Genomic DNA, 20,995 nt, shown 5'->3' with positions numbered 1-20,995 from the left:
TTTTTTATTAAAAGATATATAATTAGTTTAATTATATCCTTATAATATTTTATTTAGCATGTTTAGTATAATTACTATATATATATATATATCAGTAATGCATTTTCTATTGTACATGTATAACTCTTTTGTTATGTATAACTCTTTTGCTCATCTCAACCCTGAGGTGTGACCCTGTAGGTTTCTGTAACGTTAGTAGTAATATTAGAACCATTCTATATTACAAACAATGAGTGACATCTAGCAATGTATCATTGTCATCTAAGTTACAATAAGTCATGATTCGACATAACCTCTTCTTGAATAACTTCTTTATGTATTATATCCTTTTGTCATTTATATCCATAATAGGCACAAGTCTTGGAATAATCACACTTGTGTAGCACATATAGCGTTTTTTTATATCTAGAGTAGACTAAAATTAAATGAACAACTTGTGATATCTCATATTAACTTGTCTGAGCATGGTCATGCATTTCTAGTCTCACTCACACTCAATCAAGTGGCTTGTGATATATTTCTTATTATGTAAAAATGACAAATCATATCTTGATCATTCACATCTCACTACATATATCGTGATATGTTTAATTTTAGTCTTTATAATGTAACCAGTTACAGAGCATGTTTTATTGTATCAAAACATACAACAATATAAGTTGAGATAGTAATGATCTCAAGTCTGATGATTATACATGTAGTCATCACTAGAAGAAATGTTGTGACTGTCACATAATAATCCAAGACACATGCTCATAACAGGTCAATCCAATATATTGTTCTCTAACAACATTCTCATGTATGGATTTTGACATCTTTATGCCAATGACAACTCTATGTTAGTCTTAAACTTATTATTATTGTTCATGCCCATAATAATACTTGAATAATGATCTTTCATAATCATATTATTATATGAACTTTATCATCTTTTAGTTTATATTAGACACATAAATATACAACTGAAAATAATAGTGGCAATGCCTTTATTCAATAAAAACCGGTAAAGAAAATGTATCATTACAATCATCTCATGCTTGGTCTTTGACCATATTCTAACAATCTCCTACTAGCACTAAGACCAATCACTCATATATCTAATGTCGAGTGACTTAGTATGACGATCATACTTCTACTGTTCTAGAGGCTTCGTTAGGGGATCAACAATGTTATCATTCTTGTGTACTTTGTATGTGTCCACATCTCCTCAATCTATGATATCTCTAATAAGATGAAAGTGCCTCAGAATATGTTTGGATCATTTTTTGCTTCCGTAATGGGTCCATTGTTTTCGCAATGGAGTTCTCTAGCATCTGATATGCTAGGAACAACCCCTAGTTCGGTTATGAACTAATTGGTCCAAACAGCCTCTTTAGTCGCTTCACTGGCTCTGATATATTCAACCTCTGCTGTAGGATCAGCTACTGTATCTTGCTTTGAACTTTTCCTGCTCATAGCACCTCAATTAAGGCAAAAAGCAAAACCAGATTGCTATCGCGAGTCATCCTTGTCAATTTGGAAGCTAGCATCCGTATAACCTTTTACACTAAGCTCTTCCTCACCTCCATGTACAAGAAATGTATCATTAGTTCTTCTAAAGTACTTAAGGATATCTTTAATTGCTACCTAGTGACCTTCACCAGTATTTACTTGATACCGACTCGTTATGCTTAAAGCATACGATACATCAGGATGAGTACTTATCATGGAATACATGTTGGAACCAATAGTCGAAACATATGAAATCTTATTCATCCGTTCTCTATCTTGTGGAGTCGGTTGCAGAGGTGACCTTGCTTAATGCGCTGTTGTCTGATCTTGGGCTGTCACTACAAGAAGCACCTGTTATTTGGTGTGACAACATAAGCGCTGTGTCCTTGAGCGTGAACCCGGTGTGTCATGCTCGGTCCAAACATGTTGAACTTGATGTTCACTTTATTAGTGAGAAGATTGTAGTCGACGTACTTCGAGTTAGTTACGTTCCTGCTGAATTCCAAATCGCAGATGGACTAACCAAGCCACTGACCAAGCCTGCGTTTGAGCAGTACTGTAGCAAGTTGCGGGTGTTATCTTGTTAAAGAAGAGGAGAAAAAAGAAGTGGAGAGAATGTTAAGATATGCTCATGTACATTTGTTAGAGACCTCGTGCATGTTATGCATGTGAGATGAGAAATGATGATGGATGTGGTTAACCATCACATGAAGCTGTTAAGAATCAGTTTTAGGGTTGTTTGGCTGTTAGAGTTATTAGGCTGTTAGAGTTTATTATAAGTGTGCTATAAATGTAAGTGTAAGCAAGAAGAATTGTGAGCTGATTCAATAAAGAATGCTTTTCTTATTCAATTATGTTAGTTCCTTTACTACAAATTCTGCTTTGCTCAACATTGGGCATCCAAATTTCTTTCCTTGGCGGGATTTCGCCAGTTTTAGTCTATTTCATGTAGGTTATGACTCTCCCTAAACAAACTTGCATGGATATCGAGCACCATGTTAGGCACTTCATTTGGGGCCTTTCTCCATTGCAAACAAAGTTTCCCTTGTTTGATGGAACACCGTCTGCCAACCAATTGATAGGTGAGGCCATGGAATCATCCGCCCTCAGTCACAAAACAAAGCTTTTATGATGAAATTGGGGTTTTCCCTTGTTTGTTGATTTTTTTAATAAAATATTTCGAATGTAATAATTTTAAAAATTAAAAGAGACATATTTAATGAAATATAATAAATATTATTTTTAATGGAGTCTATAATTCAAAATAAACAATATAACAATTTAAACTTTAGATTTTATTTAACTACCGGATACAAATAATATCCTTTATTTTTTTCTCAAATAAAAATCAAAAGTAAATAAAAGTCCTTTATTTTTTTAACAAAATAAAAATCCCATTCTTGAATCTTCAGTCTTGTTCTTAAATAAAATCGCAAGTAACAAACAAAATAATTCCTGTATTCCTTGTATTTTTTTTCATTTTATTACTTAAACTTTGTTTTTGAGCTTATTTTGTAGGTTTAGGGTTTTTATTATGCTATGTATTTAGGAGCATCTAATTTATAAATTATTAAATACGTTTTTCTTAAGACATCTTTTGGGAAGAACCTATTTGATTTCTAATGATTTTACTTCAAAATAGCACACTAAGAAGCCCTTGCAGGTTATTTTGTATGTTTTCTTTTAGAAAAAAATTGAGTTGTTTCTATATGGAAGTTGATGCAATCTCTTGTCAGTTATGAGTGATTGTTGTCGTCAGTCATTTTCATCCGGACTTATATATAATATTATTATATTCATTCGTTTTTATTATATTAAGTTACAAGACGCAAAGGCTCAATTATAACAAAACCCGGAGCCCATTTTACAAGATCAACCCTCACCAGGCCCAGAATTGATACAGACCCAGACCAATTAGCAGGCCCAAATGAAGATATGGTTTCACACATCTCAGCTCCAGCCGCCGCAAATCAAAACCGTTTGATCTGGAGAGATCCAATAGCCCTGAGAGAGTTTCCATAAACCCTAGGGTTTTCATTACAATCCTAGGGCTATTCGGACCGCCGTCTTAGGTTGATAATGAGCCCGCCGTCGCCGCCTCCAAGTGCTCCAGTCAATAGTAACCACGTAGCCACCACCTCATCGCCGGATCCATGAGATCTAGGTGCATTTAATGAACCCATTAGGAGAATCGCACACATCATCGGCTATAGGGTGAGTCACCACCGTAGCTCCGATGACTCATCGGGGTTCCCTCTATTAATCGATCTGAAAAGTGATTCGAAGAACCCTATAAATAGAGTCAAACCTACAAGAGAAAAAAGAGAGAGCAAGCATCGAAGCCAAGATACAACAACCAATCCACAAAAATCTAGAAAATATAAAGAAGAGATCGGAAGAATCTTACCTTCGCCAGAGCTCATACGCGTCGTCGAAAAAGTCAAAACATTGAAGGTATAATCTCAGATATGCTTTGATTAAAATCTTCTTAGGGTAAATGGTTTTTGGTTTAAGCTTTAGCGTAAAGAGAGGAATATTTTGGAGGTATTTCTAAATCTCCGGCCACCGTTCACGGTGGCCAATTATGGCTATCGACGTCAGTGATCGGTGGCCAGCGGTTTGATGGCCCTTTTTACCTTAGAGCCAAAACCCAGCATATAATAAACCTAGAACCTGAATCTAGGTAAAGACTAACCCAAAATAGTTTTGTAAGGATTAACACACAAGGAAAACTTGTTGAGTCTTTTAATATACTTAGCATTACTTTATTTTCCGAATAAATGTATGTGAACTAGAAATCATGCGGTTAGGTTTATCTTTCCAAATAAGCACGTGAACTAGATTGCATGAATTCTTGAATTTATTCTTGATATTATTTTTCATTTTTTACATTGCATTTTTCATACCATGGTGTTGATTTATGATTGATGTCCTTAAAGAAAGCTAGAAGTAAAGAACAAAGAGTTCAGCATGAAGTAGAAGACAATGCAGTTATTCTAAGATAGTATGAGCAGTCTCAACTTATCAATGGAGATAGCTTATTGATAACTCCGTAAAAAGACTTAATTTATAGTCTTTTCACTTAAGTTATTGCCCGTCTAAACAAAGTATGCATTGTATTTTTAGTTGCATTCAGTTGCATATAGGTTATATTTGCTTGCAGTGAATAAGTTTTTCCTAGGCAAGATTATTGGCTTAACTAATACTGCTGAGGAGAAGGGGTTGTTTGAGTTGTGTTTGTGCAGGAACTCTACAGAGAAAGAACATTTCAGTCGTGACAATGAAAAGTTACAAAGGCCAATGGAGCAGATGAGAATGTGAGGAGCAGATTTATCTAGCCGAGGTAAGATTTATCTGAAGAAGTCTGAAGCACATGTGGAGAAACCGCCTATGTCACATGCCAGCTGGATGACCTACTTCACGTGCAAGCAAGCCTTGATTATTCTGATAGCTGCCTTTCCTTTTTAAGTTCGGGAAATTAATAACGGCTAATTAAGGAAACTCCAAAAGCATGCAAAGCCCTAGGAGATTCTCCTTATAATTACCAGTCGTAGCCGCAAAAAGAAGGAGACAAGGAAGAAGAAAGAAGAGCTTTACCTTAGACGTGAGCAAGCAGCTGCAGTGCTTTCCATCCGTTTACCCCCCAGTCTTCCTTGGTGTCCTCCACAGCCATATGATAACAGAACGGTGATCAGGCATCGAGAGAGGGTGATCACCAAGGCATACATGGTGCTGATCAGGATTGTCGCAACAGAGCCCCGTCTTTGGGAGTCGTTCTTCCTTTGTTCCTAAACTCTAATTCTATTTTGGGGTTTTATTAAACGGTTTAATCTTGGATGATCTTTGATAACACCATGAATGCTTTACTTGGTGTTAAACTTTGTTTGCCTGAACAATATTTTTATGTTTATAAATGATGAATTATGTTTGCTTATGACTGTTTTGCTCATAGTTTAAATATTTTGCCTTAACATTATAAGAGCATCGAGAGATCGTCTGGAGGCGTAAAACATGTCTGGGCATTGTAAGAGCATCGAGAGATAGCCTTTTGTCTAGAAAGTGATTCTTAAATTCGAGAGAATTAAGAGAGATCAACATGAGCAAAGGAATGAATTCGGGATGGTGAAGTTCTAACTTCTCTACCTTAGAGATAAGGAGTGAGTTTCAAACGACTAAAAAGGATAAAGGCTAGAGTAGGTTAAGACAACGTCTATAGTTAACGCCGAGAGGTATTGCCATAGCAACCGTCTAAGAATACCTAGTAATCCTGTCGGGCAATTTAGTGAGTCATAATAATTCATTCTGGGCTTAAAATAATTGTTGTCGAGACAATAGTTTAGCATTAGTGCTCTGTTACACGTCTGAATATGTGAGGTTGTTTGTATTATATTTAATCCAATACTTGTTTTGTTTTGTTTTATCTGTCTACATATTTTCTTTGTCTCGACCACACTTATCTACAATCATTGAATCATTATTCTTAGCTCCTTAATATTAGTTCTTAGCTTTAATACTTAGAAGGATTAATTTGTGGCATTAGTTCTAGTTATGGTGAAAAGACATTTCTAATCTAATTCTTGTGGAGACGATACTCACTCACTACTATATTACTTGCATCGATTGTGTATACTTGCACAAATTAGCTTATCTTAGTATATACATTCACAAGCGATCAAGTTTTTGGCGCCGTTGCCAAGGATTGACAACTGACAAAATTTCTAGCCATAACAAGTTCTTTGTGTCACTTTATAATTATTTAGTCTAACGTAGTTTATTATTTTCTTTTATAGGTTTTTATTATTGCATGACCTTGAGATCTGCTGGTAAGCCTTTGGAACCATTCGACCCCGAAGTTAAGCAATCGTTCTGACTAAGGTTGCGTGCCCAAAAAACCAGAGAACAATTGAATCAAATGCAAAACGACATGGGAGATTTAGGAGATCAAGTTGCAAGACCAAGAGCGATACGAGATCACTTGAACCCAATTCTCGATGACCTCAATCCTGGCATAGTGGCACCTGAGATACAAGCCACTCATTTTGAACTCAAACCGGTGATGTTTAATATGTTGCACTCTATTGATCAATTTGGTGGTACACCCAATGAAGATGCTAGACAACATGTGTGTCCTTTCCTTGAATTATGCGATTCATTTAGACAACAAAGAGTACATGAAGATGTGCTCAAATTGAAGCTTTTTCCTTACTCCTTACGTGATAGAGCAAGATCTTGGCTCAGCGGAGTTTCATCCGGATCAATGTAGTCATGGGCAGATTTATGCAAGAGTTTCTTACTCCGATATAATCCGCCCAATATGAATACACAACTTCGGAATGACATTGCAAGTTTTCACCAAGGCGATGATGAATCAATGTACGAATGTTGGGATAGATATAAAAGTTTACTTCGCAAATGTGTTAATCATGGATTTCATGATTGGACGCAAGTGGTGATGTTTTATAATAGAGTCAATGCACCAAGTCGAATGATGCTGGATGCCTTAGAAAATGTCACCCTACTAGACAAATCACCCGAGGAAGCTTTTGACATCCTCAACAGGATAACGAATAATGACTAGCAATTTCCAAGTGCAAGATTGGAACCGGCAGAAAAACCTCTGGAACATATGAATTAGAAAGCAAAGATTCGGTAGCAGCCCAACTTTCTGCCATAACCAATATGTTGAAAAATTTGCAACGTCCTAACGAGGTAAGAGAAGTCAAGGCGACCAATAATGTGTGCCTATTCTGTCATGGCAACCATCATTAGAGTGAATGTCCTAAAAACTATGAGTCAACTAATTTTGTGGGCAACTACAATCGTAACAAAAATAATCCCTATTCGAAAACGTACAACCCTGGTTGGAGACAACACCCAAATTTTTCGTGGAATAATAAAGAGAACAACAATAATCAAGCCACAAATTATAGGCCACGGCAAAATAATTCAGACCATCAGCATATTCAGAATCAACATCATCAGCAGCCCTGGCAGAAAAATAAAGGTATAGTTTCTTCCTCTAACACTCATTCCAATACTAACTCCTTGGAATTATCCTTGTAGGAATTCATGGCCTCGACAAAAGATTTCATGGCGTCTACAAAGACCTTGATGCATGAACATTCTGCAATAATAAAAAATCAAGGAAATTTGTTACAAAGTCAGGTAACACTTTTGCAAAGCCATAGTTCATCTCTCAGAGCATTGGAGAATCAAGTGGGATAGATTGCCACGACATTACATTCTCGCCCACATGGAAATCTCCCTAGTGATACTGAAGTCACTAAGCATCATGGAAAGGAGCAATGCAATGTACTTACGCTAAGGACTGGAAAATAAGTTGATCAAGATGACAAGTTTGGGGGAGAACAGCTGAACAGTTCTTGCCAAGGCGTAACACAACCGGATGAGGAATCCGAGAATGCTGAATAAGAGAAAGCGCATGAAGAGAAGGAAAGAAGTGAAGGCTCAGAAAAACATCAACCAGATAATAAGAAATTCATGGTTAAGGACAGCGATTACCCTGCACCATCAGTAGTCGATGTGAGACCTCCACTACCGTTCCCTCAATGGTTGAAGAAACATGATGATGCCATCCAGTTCAAGAAATTCATTGATATTCTGGACCAGTTCTGTATCGATGTGCCCCTACTCGAAGCCATCGAGCAAATGCCTACCTATGCCAAGTATATGAAAGAAATTGTTACAAAGAAAAGGAAGGTAGAACGTGTCGTCACGACAATAGAAATCTGTTCAGCAGTGAGCAAACTCCAACCAAAGCAAAAAGACCCTGGCATCTTTGAAATACCATGTTCCATTGGTAATGACTTCATCGAACAAGCTCTCATTGACTTGGGATCAAGTGTAAACTTGATACCAAAATCGATATTCATGAAACTAGATGGGTATCACGCCCATCCCACCTTGGTCATTCTATAGTTGGCTGATCGGTCTTATGTGCGACCCGAGGGCAGAATTGAAGACGTTGTACTAAAGATGGATAAATTCGTATTTCCAGTGGATTTTCTCATTATGGATTGCGAAGTCGATGAAAATGCACCAATCATTTTGGGATGCCCATTCTTAACCACTGGGAGAATTTTAATAGATTATGAAAAGGGAGAATTCACAACGAGAGTTGGCGAGAAAAGTGTCACGATCAATGTTTTCAATTCTATGAAATACGCAGATGATCCAGAGGAATGCCAATGCATTAGTAATATTGAAGAAAAGGCAATCCTTGGATGAGGTAAATCCCTAAGGCTCGATGAGTACAATACTTTGTACCATGAACCTATAATCGAGATGTATAAAGCAAAAACATTTGGCCCAGATGAACTATTTTCAGAAGACGATTTTGACAATCATGGCCACGACAACAGAAATCTGCACAATGAACACCTTGAAAGCGACGATAATGCAATACACGGAGGAAAGACAAATGACCAATTGAGATTTCTTCATAGGCCATGTATGAAATTCGAACCTTTAGATTATGATGAAGTTAAATATCAAGAGTCATCTTCACAACATGCACCGAAATTAGAGCTTAAGACTTTACCATCACATTTGAAATATGCTTATCTAGGAATTAATGAAACTTTACCAGTGATAATCTCTGCCAACCTAACCTCCGAACAGGAGAATAGTTTATTGCATGTTTTGTCACAGCATACAAAAGCTATAGGATGGACGATGACAGACTTGAAAGGAATCAATCCAACCGCACAAAATCAATCTTGAAGATAGCCATAACACCTCGGTGAACCCCAAAGATGGCTCAACCCGATCATAAAGAAGGTTGTCATAAAGGAAATAATAAAATGGCTGGATGTGGGAGTGATTTATCCTATATCTAATAGTTCATGGGTTAGCCCAATCCAATGCGTGCCAAAGAAAGGTGGTGTAACCGTGGTTAAAAGCGAGCATGATGAGTTACTCACCACGAGAACAGTCACGGGCTGGCGCATATGCATGGATTATAGGAAGCTCAACAAAGCCACAAAGAAGTATCATTTTCCCCTCCCTTTCATCGATCAAATGTTGGATAGATTAGCAGGAAAGACATTTTATTGCTTCCTCGATGGATACTCGAGGTATATTCAAATTGCCATAACACCCGAAGACCAAGAGAAAGCAACGTTCACATGCCCGTATGGTACCTATGCATTTAGACGAATGCCGTTTGGACTGTGTAACGCTCCAGCTATATTCAAACGATGCATGATTGAAATTCTTTCAGAAATGGTGGAAGAGGGCATGTAAATATTTATGGATGACTTCTCCGTTTTGGGTGATAACTTTGACCGATGCCTCGGTAATTTGCCCAAGGTGTTGAAACGTTGTGAAGAAGCCAACCTAGTACTGAATTGGGAGAAATGCCATTTTATGGTAACTGAAGGAATAGTGTTGGGACACAAAATTTTATTGCCATGGCATCAAAGTCGACAAAGCCAAGGTGAATGTAATTGCAAATATTCCCCCACCCACTAATGTGCGAGGTGTACGCAGTTTCCTTGGACATGCAGGATTCTATAGGCGGTTCGTAAAAGACTTTTCTCAAATCTCTAAACATTTATGTCTTTTGCTTCAACAAAATCATCCATTTAAGTTTACTAATGATTGTTTGAATGCCTTCACAGATTTGAAGAAAAAGCTTTCAGCAGCGCCAATAGTTATTCCACCATAACAAACCATTTGAGCTTATGTGCGACGCTAGTGACTATGCAATTGAAGCAGTGTTAGGGCAATGAAAAAGTAAAATTTTTCATGTTATCTACTTTGCAAGTCGAACGCTTAATGATGCTCAAGTGAACTATACCACCACTGAAAAGGAACTCTTAGCAGTAGTATTTGCATTCGATAACTTTAGGCCATATCTAATAGGCACTAAGGTAATTGTGCACATAGATCACTCATCTATTAAATATCTGATTAATAAAAAAGATGCAAAGCCTAGACTAATTCGGTGGATATTATTACTGCAAGAATTTGATTTAGAGATCAAGAATAGAACAGGTATAGAAAATCAAGTAGCAGACCATTTGTCTAGGCTAGATAACAAACCTGATTGTCTTGACATCACAAATACTAATGAGGATTTCCCTGATGAAAAAATATTATTTGTCATGATTGCACCGTGGTATGCTGACATCGTTAATTTTCTTGTTAGTGGTATTGTTCCTCTTGATTTATCTAGCCAGGGTAAACGGAAATTTCGACACGATGTGCGACATTACTACTGGGACAAACCATTTCTATTCAAGCAGTGCGAAGACCAAATAATCCGAATGTGCATTCCAGAAGAAGAGTAGTAAGATATTATACTCCAATGCCACTCGTCACCATATGGAGGGCATTTTGGTGGGATGAGAACATCAACAAAAGTGCTTCAGTCGAGATTTTATTGGCTAACCCTGTTCAAAGACGCGCATAAATTCTACAAGTCATGTGATAGATGCCAACAAATAGGAAACATCTCGAAACGGCATGAGATGACATGGCAAAACATTCTAAAGATCGAACTTTTTGACGTATGGGGCATAGATTTCATGGGACCTTTTCCAACATCATTCAGAGATATGTACATTCTCTTGGCAGTGAATTACGTATCAAAATGGGTTGAAGCCATTGCAACACCTAAAAACGATTCCAAGACGATGTTGATGTTTTTGTAAAAAAATATATTCACCTGCTTTGGGACACCATAAGCTCTCATTAGCGATGAAGGGACACATTTTGATAATAAATTGATTGCCAAGGAACTAAAAATATATGGAGTACGACATATAATTGCTATGGCGTATCACCTTCAAACAAATGGACAAGCCAAAGTATCTAACCGATAAATCAAGCAGATCCTCGAAAACGTGGTCAACCCAAGTCAAAAAGATTGGTCGTCGAAGTTAGATGAAGCACTATGGACCTATCGCACAACATTCAAGACACCGTTGGAAATGTCCTCGTTCAAGCTAGTATATGGAAAGGAATGTCATCTACCAGTTGAACTCAAACACAAAGCTTATTGGGCCATCAAAAAGATAAACATGGATGCTCAGCTTGCTGGAAAAAGAAGATTATTGGAACTAAACGAGAAGGATAAATTTAGAGCACATGCATACGAGAATGCCCGCCTTTACAAGGAGAAAACAAATCGATGGCATGACAGAAAATTATTGCCGAGGCAATTTTATTCTAGACAACAAGTACTGCTCTACAATTCACGCCTTAAGTTATTTCCAGGCAAGCTAAAATCACAATGGTTAGGACCATTTATCGTATACCAAGTCCATAACAATGGAGCTATTGGAATTCATAACCAAAACGAGGGTTCCATCTTCAAAGTGAATGGGAAGAGACTCAAGGAGTACAAAGGAGCCCCATTCATGCGCGACAAATCGACATCGTTGGCACATGATGCCCAAGAGTTTGCTTTTCTTAATTGAGCAAATATTCGTTTCCTAGGCAACGAAAATCTGAATTCTGTAGATAAATAAGTTAAGTTATTTTATGCTTTAATTCATTTTATTTTATTATTCTATTCTTTCATATTGCAGGCAAACATGGAACACGTGGCAGCATGGGGAGTTGAAGCATGCATGAAGGAGAAAGGACGAACTAGGGCAAAAGGTTTTGGCGGCAGAACAAAAGGGAAAGAAATCTTTTCCCCTCATTTATGTAAAATCACATATTTCTCATTTAATGAGAAATCTTTTCCCTACCGAGAGAAGACAAAAATACCCCAAAACCAACCATCACTTTCCAAGAAAAAAAACTACCCACTCTTTTTTTTTCTTCATCGTGTTTCCCTCTTTCTCTACAAACCATAAAATTTATTTTCTTTCTCTCAAAAATACCTCCCCATCTCCATCACTAAAATCAACCAAAAAAAATGGTGAGATTGAGACCGACCCTACCCCCCAGACAGAGTCTCGAACGTTTCCAAATAGCAGAAGAATAGGCACGCTTTAAAACCATTCAGAAACACCAAGTCTATTTGGAAGATGGATTCATTTTTCTAGCTGAGGGAGAAGAGCAGTTTGGCCCTGAGGTGATGGACATCATAAAAAGCATAACTGGGAGAAGTTTGCTCGTAATCCTAATGCCGTAGCACCGACAATAGTGAGGGAGTTCTATGCCCACCTCGCGAACACCTCCAACCACACGATATATGTTCGAGGAAAACACATTTGCTTTTCCCCTTTTGTACTTAATAAATACTTTAAGTTGGGGAAGGTGGATGATCAACACAAGAAATTTGTGGCTGAGGTAGATCAAGAAACGTACAATGGAGTTCTACAGGATTTATGTTTTGGGTGGGCAAAGTTCGAAGGGAATGCCCCCACAAGAAAACGAGTAGATCGTCGAGCCCTCAAGCCACATGTGAAACTGTGGAACCATTTTCTTAAAGGCAAGCTGATGCCAACGTCCCACAATACCACTGTCCTCGTCAAGTGGCTGATGCTGTTGCACTCTATCATATACGGCAGGACGATCGATATGGGTGAAATCATCTTTGAGTAGATCCATGACTGTGCCAAGAGGAACCGTGGTAACCTACTGTTCCCAAACCTTATAACTGTGCTGTGCAGAAAGAAAAAGGTTCCTGAGGGCCCATTCGAAGCATTCATCAAACCCAAGTAGGGTATTACAAAAAAAAAACGTCCCCGAGTTGATGAGTTTCAATGATGATGATCTAAAAGAGGGTCTGGAGCGAGGAGCAAAATCAGTTTCCGTGTCTAGAATGGCCGTTGTGGTCACACACACGCGTGAGACGCGTGAAAAGATCGGGTGCCAGGAGGACCACATTAAAATTTACTTTGAATACACCAAGGCAAGTGACATGCAACTCAACGCCTTCATCAAGGAGTTACTCCCAACCACAATGATCAGACTTCCAACCTTCACCAGTGTCATCCTCAAATACAATGCGGGCGGCAGCACATTCCATACCTCGACATCTTATGTCCCTCCAGAAGTTCCACCAGGGGTGCCCACTGATGTGCCACCAGTGACAATCCATGTCTCACCCGTACCAGAAGAAAGCCACCACGATACTGAGGAGTTCCTCAGTTCCTCATCCTTCTCCTCCACCGAAGGCAGCAGTGACACTCCACCCCACTTCTTCACTGATGAAGATTTCACGCTAGCACCGAAGCAGCCTGAGTAGGATCCCATTCCATCCCCAGTTCAATCGACACCACCAGCCCCAATAATAGCTCCTAGTCCACCACCAGTTCCAGCACAATCGACTCCAGCGACCGAGTAATCCACTCCAGCCTGTGCTTCGACCATTCAGAAGCGATACAAGAGTACGACATGCTGTATACTTCAACCATCTCCTTCTCAGCCAGAAGCAGTAGACTCGGGATCCGAGAGCCCTTCCCCTCCCAAACGACGCCGTATGAGGGAGTCAAGTCAAGCTACACCACCACAATAAGTTTTTTTTAGTCTTCGTTTTTATTTTTATTTTCACATTTGTATATAATAACATTTAGTGTAGTTTTCATGCATTGAGGATAATGTACCCCTCAAGTTTGGGGGAGGTGTTGTCCATTCTGCCATACTTTGTTAAACAGTAATTGATGTTAATTGGTTGAAAATTTAGGTTGTCATGATATAAGCAGGTTAAGATTATTGTTAAGAATGAATTAAGGATGCCCAATGATGAATGCAAAATTCTATTGCCTATGCCAGAATTATTGTAAAGATTGTATGAAGAAGAGAACCAACCCTAGGCTTGATCCTTCAAAGCTTATAAACACGATTGTAGGTTGTCTTTGCTCTAGGTAATCTGTACAATTTTAGGGAAAGAACTTTCTAATTGCCGAGACTTCAAAAATATTCTAAGGGTAAGGTAAAAACTCTATAGTGTTTAAAAACTTGAAAACTCGAAAAATACAAAGGGACACTCATTTGTGCAAAGGCATGAATAATAAAAAAATCCAAAAGAAATTAAGATTAGACAAGGCATATGAGTAAATGAAAGTAGTCACAAGATGACTCTGCCTGACTAGCTTGGGGGTGGAAGGTATGCTCCCTTTCACCTAGAGTGTGGAACGGTAGTTGTGATGAGCTGACTCCCCTATATAAAAAAATGTGAATAAAGAGAATAAAAGTTGATAAATAACTAGGAGTATAAACTAAGCCTGATGAATAATTTGTTTTCTTGACAACCTAGAAGTGTTTACTTTAAGTTTTCTAATTATCTCTATGCATAGACTGATTACAATCACGCACACACAATAGCAAAAGATCCTGACTAGGGAGGGGACTTGACTAATATGACTGTCGAACATGTTGAGGCCACATATTTTTGCTGAGCACTGAAATCTCAAACCTGATGATGTTCTTGATACTGTTTTGCCATGATAATTTTATTTTTCTTCTAGCTATTATCCATTACTTGAGGACAAGCAATAGCTTAAGTTCGGGGGTGTGATAACTCCATAAAAAGACTTAATTTATAGTCTTTTCACTTAAGTTATTACTCGTCTAAACAAAGTATGCATTGTATTTTTAGTTGCATTTAGTTGCATATAGGTTATATTTGCTTGTGGTGGATAAGTTTTGCCTAGGCAAGATTTATTTGGCTTAACTAATGCTGCTGTGGAGAAGGGGTTGTTTAAGTTGTGTTTGTGCAGGAACTCTACAGAGAAAGAACATTTCAATCGTGACAATGAAAAGTTACAATGGCCAATGGAGCAGATGAGAACGTGAGGAGCAGATTTATCTTGCCGAGGCAAGATTTATCTGAAGAAGTCTGAAGCACATGTGGCGAAACCGCCTATGTCACATGCCAGCTGGATGATTTACTTCACGTATAAGCAAGCCTTGATTATTTTGATAGCCACAAACCGCCTTTCCTTTTTAAGTTTGGGAAATTAATAATGGCTAATTAAGGAAACTCCAAAAGCATGCAAAGCCCTAGGAAATTCTTCTTATAATTACCAGCTGTAGCCGCAAAAAGAAGGAGGCAAGAAAGAAGAGGTTTACCTTAGGCGTGAGCAAGTAGCTGCAGTGCTTTCCCTCCGTCTACCCTCCAGTGTTCCTTGGTGTCCTCCATAGCCAGACGATAGCAGAGCGGTAATCAGGCCTCGAGAAAAGGTGATCACCAAGGCAGGCGTGGTGCTGATCAGGATTATCACGACAGAGCCCCAGCTTTGGGAGTCGTTCTTCCTTTGTTCCTATACTCTAATTCTATTTTGGGGTTGTATTAAACGGTTTAATCTTGGATGATCTTTGATAACACCATGAATGCTTTACTTGGTGTTAAACTTTGTTTGCTTGAACAATATTTTTATGTTTATGAATGATTAATTATGTTTGCTTATGATTGTTTTGCTCATAGTTTAAATATTTTGCCTTAACACTGTAAGAGCATCGAGAGATCGTCTGGGGTTTTGGTTAAACATGTTTGGGCATTGTAAGAGCATCGAGAGATATCCTTTTGTCTAGAAAGTGATTCTTGAATTCGAGAGAATTAAGAGAGATCAACGTGAGCAAAGGAATAAATCCGGGATGGTGAAGTTCTAACTTGTCTACCTTAGAGATAAGGTGTGAGTTTCAAACGACTAAAAGGGATAAAGGCTAGAGTAGGTTAAGACAATGTCTATAGTTAACGCCGAGAGGTATTGCCATAGCAACAGTCTAAGAATACCTAGTAATCCTGTCGGGCAGTTTAGTGAATCATAATAATTCATTCTGGGCTTAAAATAATTGTTGCCAAGACAATAGTTTAGCATCAGTGCTCTGTGACACGTCTGAATATGTAAGGTTGTTTACATTATATTTAATCCAATACTTGTTTTGTTTTGTTTTATCTATCTGCATATTTTCTTTGTCTCGACCGCACTTGTTTGCAATCATTGAGTCATTATTTTTAGCTCGTTAATATTAGTTCTTAGCTTTAATACTTAGTAGGATTAATTTGTGTCATTAGTTCTAGTTTTGGTGAAAAGATATTTCTCATCCAATCCCTATAGAGACGATACTCACTCACTACTATATTACTTGCATCAATTGTGTATACTTGCACAGATTAGCTTGCCTTGGTATATACATTCACAAGCGATCACTTATCACCAGGATACATGTTAGATCTGATAGGTTATACTCATATCAATGTCCGCCAAAACAATCTGAGTGAGTTGAAAGAAATCTGGGGAAAATGGGAAATGACTGACAAACAACTATTTTATTTGTTATATGGTGACATTACTTATCTTTTAGACATCCCTATTGACAGAAAATTGTTTAGAGCTCTATCACAATTTTGAAGTCCTGCCTATATTTGCTTTACCTTTGGCAAAATAGGTTTAATGCCTACTTTAGATGAATATTGAGCTCTTATTCATTGTTTGAGATCCCAGGAAGGTAGGTTATATACCAAGCTACCTAATACTTCTTCTTTTAAGATGAAATAACTCTTAATGACCAGAATGAGTGAAGAGTGGGTCACAAAAAATATAAAAAAAAGGGTGATAGTGAATGTATCACTTGGACTACTCTGAGAGAAGTTATCTACCACCATCTAGACAAAAGAAAGAAGATTGATATATTTTTTTTCGGTATTTATAGATTGATCATTTTTTCAAAGATCCTGGGGCATGTGGATATATCAACTATGGACTTGTTTGAAAGTCTGGATAAGAATATAAATCATGTTCCAATTATTTTAGCTGGAATATTTCGTTCTTTGAATTCCTGCAAACGTGAAGGAGAATGGTTTTTTATAGGCTGTGCACCTTTGTTGTTAGTATGGATTCTTAATCATCTCAAGTATGAGGAAAGAGCACCTAACCGAGTACTTCTGGAAGGTTTCTCACCCATACAAGATTTCCTTTCCCGAAAATGGCTCGAAGGTTATGATGAAGAAAAATGGATGAATATCTTCAATAATCTCAAAGACAGTGATGTAATATGGCAAGCCTCATGGAATACTTCTTGAAATATACTATATAGATGTGGAGAATATGATTAGGTTCCTCTGTCAGGCATCTGGGGTTCCGTAGGATATGCACCTTTGATGGTTTCCAGACAATATAGACCGAGGCAGTTTATTCCTGCAACATCGGGTTTATCTGAATTAGAGTTTGCATTTAGAGGTGATCAGTGCAAGAATAAAGTCAGAAGGGTCGCTGATGCTTGGAAACAAACTCATCGAGTAAATTTGTTTACTTTCAGTTAAAAGCTTTCACAAGAATACGTGCAATGAAGAACTAGCCGAGTCAACGAAAACATCCCAATGGTTAATCTTGAAAATGTTCAACCTATCAAATAATATTTGAGAGTTATACCATCTCCATTAGAGTTGGCAATACATGACTTCGAGATTGAAAGGAAACAATGGAGAAAGACTCTACAAAAATTAAAAGAGGTAGTATACCATAAAGAAATCGAAATAAACATCCATAAAGGACGAGTGGATCAAGTTAACAAGGTTGAAAAATAGCTCAGGTTAGATTTTAATAATCTCCAGTCATCCTATCATCAAATGGTAAAGACTCAGATCACAGAAGGTTCAAACAAACTACCTGCTAAATGGAAGCAAGTATTGACATGTTTGAAAAGAAAAGCTAAAGAAAGAAAAGAGGAACTTAAACAAAGTAAGCATCACGCTAAGATACTTTCCAAAGAAAATGAGACATTAGAGGAACGGTTTCTAGAAAATCAAGCCCAAAATCACAAACTAAAAGGCAAGATCTTAAGGCTGGAGACGACATTGCAAATCCAAGAAAGTAAATCAGAAGTTAAAAGCATGAGAAAACGAGTAAATGAACTTGAGGCCAAGGTCCAAGATATTCAGAGGATAGCTAATGAACTCTCTATTGTCCCTTACGAAGGAATTTTGTAATGGCGCTATCGCTGGAAACGTGCTCAACGGAAAGTCAAACAAAGGGATGATCTTATTGTAAAATATTTGTAGCAAGCTCAAGGAGTGGTGCAATATTTGGTTGACTTGGCATATGAAGCTACTAATTTAAATGAAGGATTGGAGCCTGAAACCGAAGAAGCTCATAAGATTTTTGAGTTACTTGAGCATATACAACAATTAGGTGAAATTACTCAGATGTATCTGTGATGTTGTATCTGTACTATGTTTAAAAGCTTTGTAATAAAACTTTGTTTTAGTATAAAAGTTGTTCTAATGAATCATTCAAATATCAACACCTTGCATCTTTCACATCTTGCATAAGCATTTTATTTTTCTCACGTAGCATTTGATATTATATTTTGATCATACTTATCATAAAACATCCATATTCATTAAAAAGGGTTTTTTATTTTTCGAAGAATACTGTACACCTCTAAACATTCACACAGTACCAAGAAAAAGGTAATGGACGATAAGATTGCCCAAATAGAAAGGACTCAGCTTGAGATGCAAGAGAGTTTTAAGAAAACTCAGGAAGAAATGTATGAACAAATGTTGAAATCCTAGAATGATATGATGGAAAAATTGCAAGCATGTTACAAGGAAGGAGTATGGACCAAGAAAATACTCAAGCTATTGGTACTACCACTGAAGAACCTTTGTACCCTTCGGGTTTCACATGACGAACGGATCGTCAAAAAGCTTTAGTGATTAAGGAACCTCTATACCCTCCAGGCTCTATACCACCTCATGTTAAGGCCCAACAAGGAATGACTACTCAGTCAGAAAGAGTAAACATAAATTTACCTAGTGCCTCTATAAACCAACAACAAGCTGAAGATGTTCCGAATTTTGACCAAGAAGGCAATAAAAAGTCAAATAAACAATTAGAACAACTAGCATAAGAAGTTAGGATTATGAAAGAGGGCCCTAACATGTATGGAATTCAGGCTAAAGAATTAAGTCTGGTGTCTGATTTGGTGTTACCACCTAAGTTCAAAATTCCATATTTTGAAAAATTTGATGGCATGAAATGTCCTTCTACTCATATCACAATGTTTTGTAGAAAAATAACGAATTATATAGGGAATGATCAACTATAGATTCATTGTTTCCAAGAAAGCTTAACAGGTTCAGCCATTTGATGGTACAACCAATTAAGTAGAGCTCATATTAAATCTTGGAAAGATTTGGCAAAATTTATTCTTGAACAATACAAGCATATGAAGGATATAAGACCCCAATCGAATGGTGCTACAGAACATGGAAAAGAAATCCAATGAGAGTTTTAGACATTATGCCCAGAGATGGAGGGTCATAGTTGTACAACTATATCCGCCCATAGAAGAAGAAGAGACAAATGCGCTCTTTGTAAACACTTTAAAAGCTCCTTTCTTTACTCACCTCATAGGATGTTCCTTTAAGAGTTTCATTGACATAGTCACAGTCGGTGAGATGATTGAAATGGCAGTTAAGAGTGAGAAACTTGATAGTGGTGAATCTAACAAGAAATAACCAATGAAAAAGAAGGAGAATTTGGTAAATCACGATAGGAAATATGAATCCAATAATATCACGGTGTCTGGACCTCAGGATATAAGATCCTCTACACAAAAACCTGCCAAGTAAGGGGCAAGAAAACCAAGGCAGGAAAGAGAGAAAGCCCAGTTTGACCCAATTCCTATGACATACAAAGAGTTATTCCATATATTGTATGACAAACATATAGTGTCACCCTATCATATATCACCTGTACAACCTCCATATCCTAAGGGGTACGATGCTAGTTTACAATACGAATATCATGCAGGGGCTTGTGGACATTCTATTGAAAATTGCATCACATTCAAAAGAATTGTACAAAGCCTTAGAACAAAGAATGTCATAAATTTTGGTGACAATGAGTAACCGAATATGGCTCAAAACCCATTTCCAAACCACGCAAAGATGAGAATCACAAGGACGGGAATCAATGTAGTTATTGAGAAAAAATGAAAGCAAGTTATAATGAAAGTTAGTGAGGTAGAATCACCTATATTTTGGGTGTGGGTTCAAATGACCAAGGTTGGTCTATTGAGGCCTAATCTGTTAACAGAACGATTAAATAGTGGAAATATATGCCATTACGAGTGCTACGAAGGACACGTTATACAACAATGTCCAAATTTTCTGGCTTTAGTACAAAAGATGATGGATGAAAAAGAAATAGAGTTTTTCAAGTAAGTGCCAGAAGAAGAGGAAATGGATATTTGCGCCTCTGAAGGATCATCTAGAGAGATCTAAAACTCTAATTGTCCTCTAATTATTACGCCCAAGACTCGTATATAAGAGAAAATAGCTCCAAAGGTGATTATCACTCTTCCATCTCCTTTCCCGTATAAAAATGAAAAGTAGGTGCCATGGAATTATGACTATATAATGGAGGAAACAGTGAGAGAAAATGAAGAAGTAGGCGAGGTTGCACATTTTACCAGAAGTGGAAGATGTTATTCTAAAGAACTTGAGAAGCAAACTACTGTTGACAAAGGGAAGAAGGTTGACTGTCCGCTCTTGTGAGTACTATAAAATGAGTGCGGATGTGTGTGCAAGTATACACAATCGAACAAGTAATAAAGTGATAAGTAGAGT

This window comes from Hibiscus syriacus, unplaced genomic scaffold (assembly GCF_006381635.1).
Source record: "Hibiscus syriacus cultivar Baekdansim isolate YM2019G1 unplaced genomic scaffold, ASM638163v2 tig00110450_pilon, whole genome shotgun sequence".
In the NCBI taxonomy this organism is placed as follows: Eukaryota; Viridiplantae; Streptophyta; class Magnoliopsida; order Malvales; family Malvaceae; genus Hibiscus; species Hibiscus syriacus.
Note: the sequence above shows the minus strand (reverse complement) of the source record.